Raw genomic sequence first — 7,945 nt, forward strand, 5'->3', positions numbered from 1 at the left:
CCAGAATTTCCATCACCCAAAAAGCACACTTCAATTGAGTCTGATTAAATAATACATTTAAGATTGTTCAGTTTTGTGCTTTGATATTGTGGACACCTTATGCAGTAAGCGAATGCAGTATATAAATGCCTTCATCTGAATCAAGGCAGGGGATCAGGACGTTATTTTTGTGGAAATTCATTTTCGATTTTCTGTTATAAAATGCTAATTTATTTATATAAGTAAGTAAATGACTGCATGTTTTTTACTTGAATATCATGGTTGGGTCTCTCAAATAGACATGATTGTTTCAGTTAGTGCTGGCTCAGAGTCTAGACCGAGTCCTTAACTAATCTAGTCAGAGTCCATAGGAGGCGAGTTGAACTTGAGACAAAGTCCTTTACAGCCAAGTCCAGAAAGTGAATCCGATATAAATAGTGCCTTGAAATTGCAACTGTAAACTCAATACTGAGCTGTTAATATTTTAACCTTCAGAAAACATACCACTATACGATCCAGCCACTTTGTCATCAGCAATTCAAAAACTAGTTTGGTTTCAAAACAAAAACCTGCTAAAGAGGTATATTTAGAGGTTTTATTAGATTACAAGTGTATGAAAATGCAAATTAACTTGTTTCATTATTGTATAAGACTATATTGTGTCCTAGTTCATCAGTTGACGTTTCAATTATTTGATAGCCTTCTCCCACATATACATAGGCTGCTGTAAAGAGAATAGTTACATAGTTATGCTAGTAATAAAAAACTTCAAGCTTTTTACTATGTTTACTCTGTCTCTGTATGACAACGAACATATCTCTTAACAGAGCTTTCATGACTTTTTATTGTGAGCTGTAATGAACACTGAAAATACAATGTACTGTACCATACATTCAGAGCACTAAACCAGGGCCACAGTGCTTTTCAGAAATACAAGCGTTGTGAACATTTTGTGAGTTAAATGTGCATGATCCGGTCTGATGATGAGGCCACCTTCCCTGAAGACTTTCCACTGGCGCGGAGGATGATGGTATGGAAAACACTGTTTCTGCCAGAGTATGGGCAGAGCTGTGGGCAGGGAGTCACTAGAGATCTTTCTAGTCATGTATATTTTAGAATAACAATGGGTGTCAAATCTATAGAAATAAGGTTATTTTTGGTCAATGTATACCGGTCTCATAATTTGTGTTCGAGACTGATTGAATATGACTGACTTAAATTATATCAAAATAAAGAAATTAAAGTCCACTTTGTCCACATCCATCCAACACCAACAAAACGTAAAAATGGCTGTACAGCCAAAATACTTTTGGGATTTTATTTAGAGATGTACTGATAACTGATTATTCAGAGTGATATTGACCGATACCGATACATGAATTCCACAATTCTGAAAGAAATGCAAATAAATTCTCTCCATTTCAACACGTTGTTTCACAGTAACTGGTCTCAGCTGACTTCCACTGAGAGAGGATCTTAGTTTTAAACAAACTGCTCTTTGTTTTTCACTTATCATGGGTAAGTTTTATTTTTTGGTCTCACTCTACCTAATGTGTGTTTGCCCTGCCATTTTGTTCGTAACTATGCATTCTGTGAGTGTTTGTGTGTGTGTAGATGCTTGTATTGTTTTTAGGTAATCCAGTCCCTAGCTCTATTTTCTTTTCCCAACCCCGCGTTTCTATGTGTGTTTGTGCTTCTTTTGTTTACTGAATCATTCACTGAACCAGTTCTTCTTTGTGTCTTTCTACAGCTGAACATCAACTCCTTTCCCCCCCCGCCTTTGAAGATTTGGGCTTTGACCTAAATCCTCTCGATCAGCTTGCACACCTCTCTGCGGATTTGGCCCTCTTGGTTGAGGTTCTCGGCACTCCCTCTGACCTTTCTGGGTTTCCAACACCCCTGAGATACAGGATCAGTCCAGCTAAGGTGTATGCGGATGCTTCCACTCAAACTGATCCCTGCCTTGTTATCTCACCTGACAATTCATCTGACCAACATGCTGATGATCACATGACCTATCCTGATCCTGATTCCGACCTCTCCTCCCTTCTCCCCTAGTAGCCCCAGCTACACTCCACCTTACACGTCAGCACGTTCTGGTTCTTCCCCTGGTCACACTCATACTTTGTCTCCTTGTGTTTTAGTTTTATCTGATTTCCATACAACACATGATAAATCACAGATCTATAGGATAACTGCTAGATTGATCACTTACACAATCAGATGACAATCAACACTGAAAAAAATAGAGAAGCGAATATATAGCCTACAATATCACGTAAAAAATTATTAATATGAAATAAAAATCCATAATAAAATAAGAAATAACAAATAAGAAGCCATAATAAGGAATGTATTTTCATTCTTGAATTAATCAATTATAATTTTACTTGAATTAATTTTTTTCATTTTTTCCCCCTGGTGTATACATTGAGGTTAATGTTTTATATACGAGAGAGAGAGAGAGAGAGAGAGACTTTTTACAGTCTTTTATTTATCAAAAGTCACACCATGCACATTCAAGTCAAGGTGACTCAATAAATAAATAAATAAATATTTAAATGAGCATTAAAAAAACATCAATTAAATAAATAAGTCAGCGCAACAACAATTGGTTGTTATGAACATTATCAGCCTAATGCTGGTGTAAAACAAAGTTCTCCCTCCACTACAGAACACAGAACCTCCTCACAACACCACACCGCCTTGAACATCTCCGTCTTCCATACTTCTGTAAAAGTTCAAATCAATCAGAATTCGTGATTTTATCAGTCTGGAGAGAATTTTTTGGCGTTGCAGTCTGTGTTCTGTGCCACTTTGTTTTTTTCTGCTCAGGTATATTGCCATTTTGGCCTGGCCAAAGATAAAATTGATCAGCTGACACTTGAACCTGTTCCTTCTGACGTACTTAAAACCAAAGATAAAAATCTGAAAAGTAAAATCCACATAAAATGACCTCAGGTTGTTTTTTAAAAGTACAAACAATGGCTGCAACCTGGAGCAATGTATAAAAGCATGAAAAACAGTCTCTCTCTCTGAACAAAATGGACATTCCTGTGTGACCTCAGGGTTTAAAAATGGAGATAAAAGAATTCACAGAAACAATTCCATGTAAAATCCTCCATTGGAGGTCAGCAAATTTTTTGGTTAACAGTGGTTTAATATCATCATTAAAACCCAGTACACTTCACCATGGGGTGTCCACTCTCCCATTCAGTTTTTCATCAGCTGAACACGCTTCTCTGACGTTAGGGTGGACCTCCAGTGATGTAGGAGCTTATTCACAATGTGTTGGGACCGTAGTCCCAGGCGCGCTGCTAAATCCTCTGCCCGTGACAGGTCCGTCTTTGTGATATTCACCATCTGCTGGAGTATCACAATCCCTGAGGAGACCAGAACCCTAGATAATGAAGGAGTAGTCACACCAGAGATGTCTAATCGCCCACCATGAACCGGGGTTCCTCCAGCAGCCAGTGTGGTATTCTGCACCCCTTGATTTGTTTTTTAAAAAGGTTCTATCTTTTAAAAAGCCCACAATAAAAAACTGGTAATCCAGCAAAGTCTAGAGTTCTCGTGTCCATTAAAAACAAAGTTCTGTCCAACCCCAGGCCTCCTACTGTGTGTAACAGCCTATAGGCTGCTGCTCTCCATACCAACCTCCTGGGTCCAGTGAGGAGTCTCTGGATGAACTGCAGGCGAATGGTTGCAGTCCTGCTGGCTACGTGGACCAGCCCCTGCCCCCACTCCTCCTTGGGCAGATGAAGGACACACTGAGGGATCCAGTGTAGTCTGTCCCAGAAGAAGTCCACTAGCAGGGCCTGGATGTTTGAGAGCAAGTTTGGCGGAGGATCCACACATGCCAACTTGTGCCACAGGGTTGGTGCTGCCAAGTTGTTGATGGTCAGCGTTTGTCCCCTGTAAGACATTTTTGGGACCAGCCACTTCCACTTGCTCAGTCTGCCCTTCACCTGTTCAAAGACACCTTCCCAATTTTTATTTAAAAACTCAGTGCAGCCCAGATAAACACCCAAGTACTTAAAACCATCCTTTTTCCACACCAAACCAGCTGGTAATGTGGCTGCCCACCACCCCACTCTCCAACTACAATGGCTTCGCTTTTGGCCCAGTTGTCCTTGGCAGATGATAAAATCTCAAAATCTTTTAAAACATCAATTAAAATACTCACATCAGTCTGTGCTCCCAGAATTACAACCAGGTCATCTGCATATGCTGAGAGACAGAGAGAAGCACTGGAGTGAGACATTTTAAAACCAGAAAGTTGATCTCTCAATTTACATAAAAGAGGTTCAAATGCTAGGGTATACAGCACGCCTGACAGAGAACAGCCTTGTCTAATACCTCTGTAAACTCTAAAAGGGGCTCACAAACCATCCTTAACCTTCAGTACACTCTCAATTTCACTGTACAAAGTCCTGATCATGGCTATGAAACCTGGGTTGAAACCAAAGGTTTCCAGCACCTTCGAATTAAGTGTACGTTATCAAATATAGACCGGCCAGGCCCACAGTACGTCTAGTCATGATTTGCTCCATTACCTTAGTCAGTCTTGAAGCTAATGCTTTTGAGAACAGCTTGTAGTCAGTGCAAAACAGTGAGACCGGGCGCCAGTTCTTCAAATGCATCAGGTCTCCCTTTTTTGGTAGGACGGTCAGGATGGCTCTCCTGCAGCTCAGTGGGAGCTCACCTCCCTTCACACTGTCTAGCAACACTTCTAGCACATCCTGCCCTACAACTGCCCAGAAGGCTTTGTAGAACTCTACAGGGAGACCGTCTATGCCTGGTGCCCGTCCGTTCTCCATCCCTTGGAGAGCCTCATAGAGCTCTACCAGCGTTAGCTCTACGTCCATATCTCTGGCCACATGCTCCGAGAGTTTTGGCAGGTTCTTAAGGTTTCGGCAGGTTCTCTACGTCCATATCTCTGGCCACATGCTCCGAGAGTTTCGGCAGGTTCTTGAGGAAGCTCTCCTCCACTATCTGTGCCCCTGACCGCTGTCTGCTGTACAGCTTCGAGTAGAAGCTAACTGTCTGCTTGCGGATTTCAGCGGGATCTGACGGAAGATCCCCTGATTCTGTTCGCACAGCGTGTATGAAGCTCTTCTGTCCATTCTTCTGCTCTAGACCAAAAAAAGAACTTAGAACGAGCATCCGTCTCATTCATGCTTTTAAAGCGTGAGCGGACCAGCGCCCCCTGTGCTGTAATGCCCAACAGATCATTCATTACAGCTTTTTTACTTTTGAGGGCTTCAATCTGCCCTCGATCTCCTGTGGTCTCCAAACACTGGAGTACCACTATTCCAGTCTCCGGGGCTTTCAGAGATCTGACAATGTCTCTTGTGACATTAAGAGTGTATTGTTGACAAAATGCATTAATTTGAGTTTGAGCCACATCCCACCACTGTTGTACAGAACTAAAAGCCATCTTCTCCGATTTAAAAACATTCCAGAAATAAATAAAAGATTCTCTAAAATTAGTGACGACTGCAGTGACTCTTCTTGTAAACACAGTTTTCCAGTCAGTGACTTCTGGTACTGGAACAGTTGGATATGGTGATGATGCTTCATTCTAAATGACAGAGCACAAATCAGATTTGATCTCAGACAGATTTTCACAGCAGATGACTTAAGTGAAATAATCTACATGCATAAAGTGTAAGATAATTATTATTCATCCTATTTCTATGTGGACACAGTAAATAAAGTTTAAGAATTCTAAAATGCATAAATGCATTTATCACGGACATACAAGTCATAGACAGAACTATATGCGCACCTCCCCAAGCACAATGAAATGTTCAAGTTTCTCCCTGAACAAGGCTGGCAACATCAATACCTAAAACACAAGTTATGACATACATATAAATATGTAGGAATCCATCCAAAGCTAGAATTGGTTAGGCTTAAAAAAAGAGGAGAAATGTTAAATGTCAATTACCAAGGTGGTCTTCACAGAGAGATTCTTCTCTAGTCTCTTTGTGCAGCTTTGCTAAAAGAGATTTCCCTTGAGCAAGCCGTAGCACACTGGATGCTTTTTCAAGAACATTGATTCTCCATGGGTAACTCAATGTCTTTTTTTCCATTCTTTCAGACGCAAAATGAAGAACAAAGTGAAGCTGGGAGTAGATGAGGATGCACAGGCCTTGATAACACCGCCTCTTGGTCACACGGAGCAGCCAAGTTCATCCCTGAATTTTCTTGAAAGTGGCGACATAGGTTAACAGATTTATACAGGAAACCAATTTCTTGATAAAGCTGCAATTAGTTTACAAAGACACAATCATAAGTAAAATCATAGGAAAAATAAATCATTGTAAAAATAAAATATATGCTCTCACCAAAGGCCTTGTAATTTTTTTGCAACTGCTGTCAGGTTGCAGAGACTTTTTTCGAATGACTAAAACTTCTGTTTAAATCTTTTCAACATCAGCCGAACGTGTCCGCTCAAATTTAAACGTGCGTTTCAGAGACGTGTGCCATGTGTGCTATTCAAAATAATACCTGGGCAAAAAACAAATTTACACTAAATAACAAATTGCATGAACAGAATCAAGAGTAGGACATTAAGAGTAACCCTTGTACTCACATCTCCATTGCCCTCTTTGTCCTTTAAAAAGGGGTACCTCAGAGTCAGGGCCTTAGCCACTCGAACATACTCTTCATTAGTCAGACACCTGCAAAAATATTTTAACCACACGAGTGTAGGATTAAATGTAGTTTAAACACCAAATTGGATGTAAGCCATTAAGACCTTGGTACCGTTAATGAGGAATACTTACATCTTGTACCGAGCCATGCTTTCATACAATGTTCTTATCATTTTGTTTCTATCTGATGTTGAAAGTTTGCGTTGTTTTTGGTCCAACTTGGCCTGAACATCAAAAGGAAACTTAGGAACTTGAAAAACTGCAAGAAAAGCTGTTGATGGACTGATACTGTGGTAAAAAAGAGAAAGTAATAATTAGGCATTGCAGTGTTACAGGTATTAGAGGTCGAATGATTGATGAGTTTTGTCGATAACTGATTGCTGGAACTGTCGGTTATTAGCAATAATCCATACCGATAGTTTTTCCCTGTTACATCCGTTGCGGGAGCAGCTGAGAAGGGTCAGCTGTCATTATACTGACACCTCGTGGTGTTTGTTTTGACACGTGAGGCTACACTCTGCACGGGGTGGGATACTTCCCATGTGGTTCAGTTTGGATGTATTATCTTATTTACTTTAATATTCATTAAAATAGTTAATATGTACAGTACTGTGCAAAAGTTTTAGGCAGGTGTGAAAAATGCTGTAAAGTAAGAATGCTTTCAAAAATAGACAAACAGAAAAAGTTTATATTTATCAATGAACAAAATGCAAAGTGAGTGAACAGAAGAAAAATCTACATCAAATCAATATTTTGTGCGACCACCCTTTGCCTTTAAAACAGCATCAGTTCTTCTAGGTACACTTACACACTGTTGTGGATTTTGTAGGCATATAGTCAGGTGTATGATTAAACAATTATACCAAACAGGTGCTAGCTCTTTTGAAGAAGCACAAAGAAACAGGCAACGTTGAGGACCGTAGACGCAGTGGTCGGCCAAGGAAAGGTACTGCAGCAGGTGAAAGACACATCAGACGTACTTCCCTTCGCAATCGGAAGATGTCCAGCTCAGACCTGGTAGAAACCAGTGGGAGTCTGGTACACCCATCTACTGTCCAAAGAAGTCTGGTCAGAAGTGGCCTTCATGGAAGACTTGTGGCCGAAAAGCCATATCTCCAACGTGGAAATAGGGCCAAGCGACTAAACTATGCACGAAAACACAAGAACTTGGGAGCAGAAGGCAGTTTGTTAAAGGGCTGGAGAGTGGTACAGGCAACAGTGAAGCATGGTGGAGGTTCCTTGCAAGTTTGGGGCTGCATTTCTGCAAATGGAGTGGGGATTTGGTCAGAATTAATGGTCTCCTC

At 40.6% G+C, this 7,945-nt stretch overlaps 1 long non-coding RNA gene across 2 annotated transcripts; it reads right to left on the reverse strand.

Moving 5' to 3' along the window:
* Positions 1-5,479: 5,479 nt before the first annotated feature.
* On the reverse strand, positions 5,480-7,242 carry LOC128615359 (uncharacterized). Of its 2 annotated transcripts, XR_008387195.1 has the most exons (6): positions 6,774-7,242; positions 6,581-6,668; positions 6,333-6,495; positions 5,933-6,191; positions 5,771-5,830; positions 5,480-5,563 (listed from the first exon to the last, which is right to left on the reverse strand). It is a non-coding gene; the product is annotated as an uncharacterized LOC128615359 (long non-coding RNA). The 2 variants fall into 2 exon arrangements; XR_008387194.1 differs by having other exon boundaries at positions 6,333-6,668.
* Between the last annotated feature and the right edge of the window lie 703 nt (positions 7,243-7,945).

This window comes from Ictalurus furcatus, chromosome 12 (assembly GCF_023375685.1).
Source record: "Ictalurus furcatus strain D&B chromosome 12, Billie_1.0, whole genome shotgun sequence".
Lineage (NCBI taxonomy): Eukaryota > Metazoa > Chordata > Actinopteri > Siluriformes > Ictaluridae > Ictalurus > Ictalurus furcatus.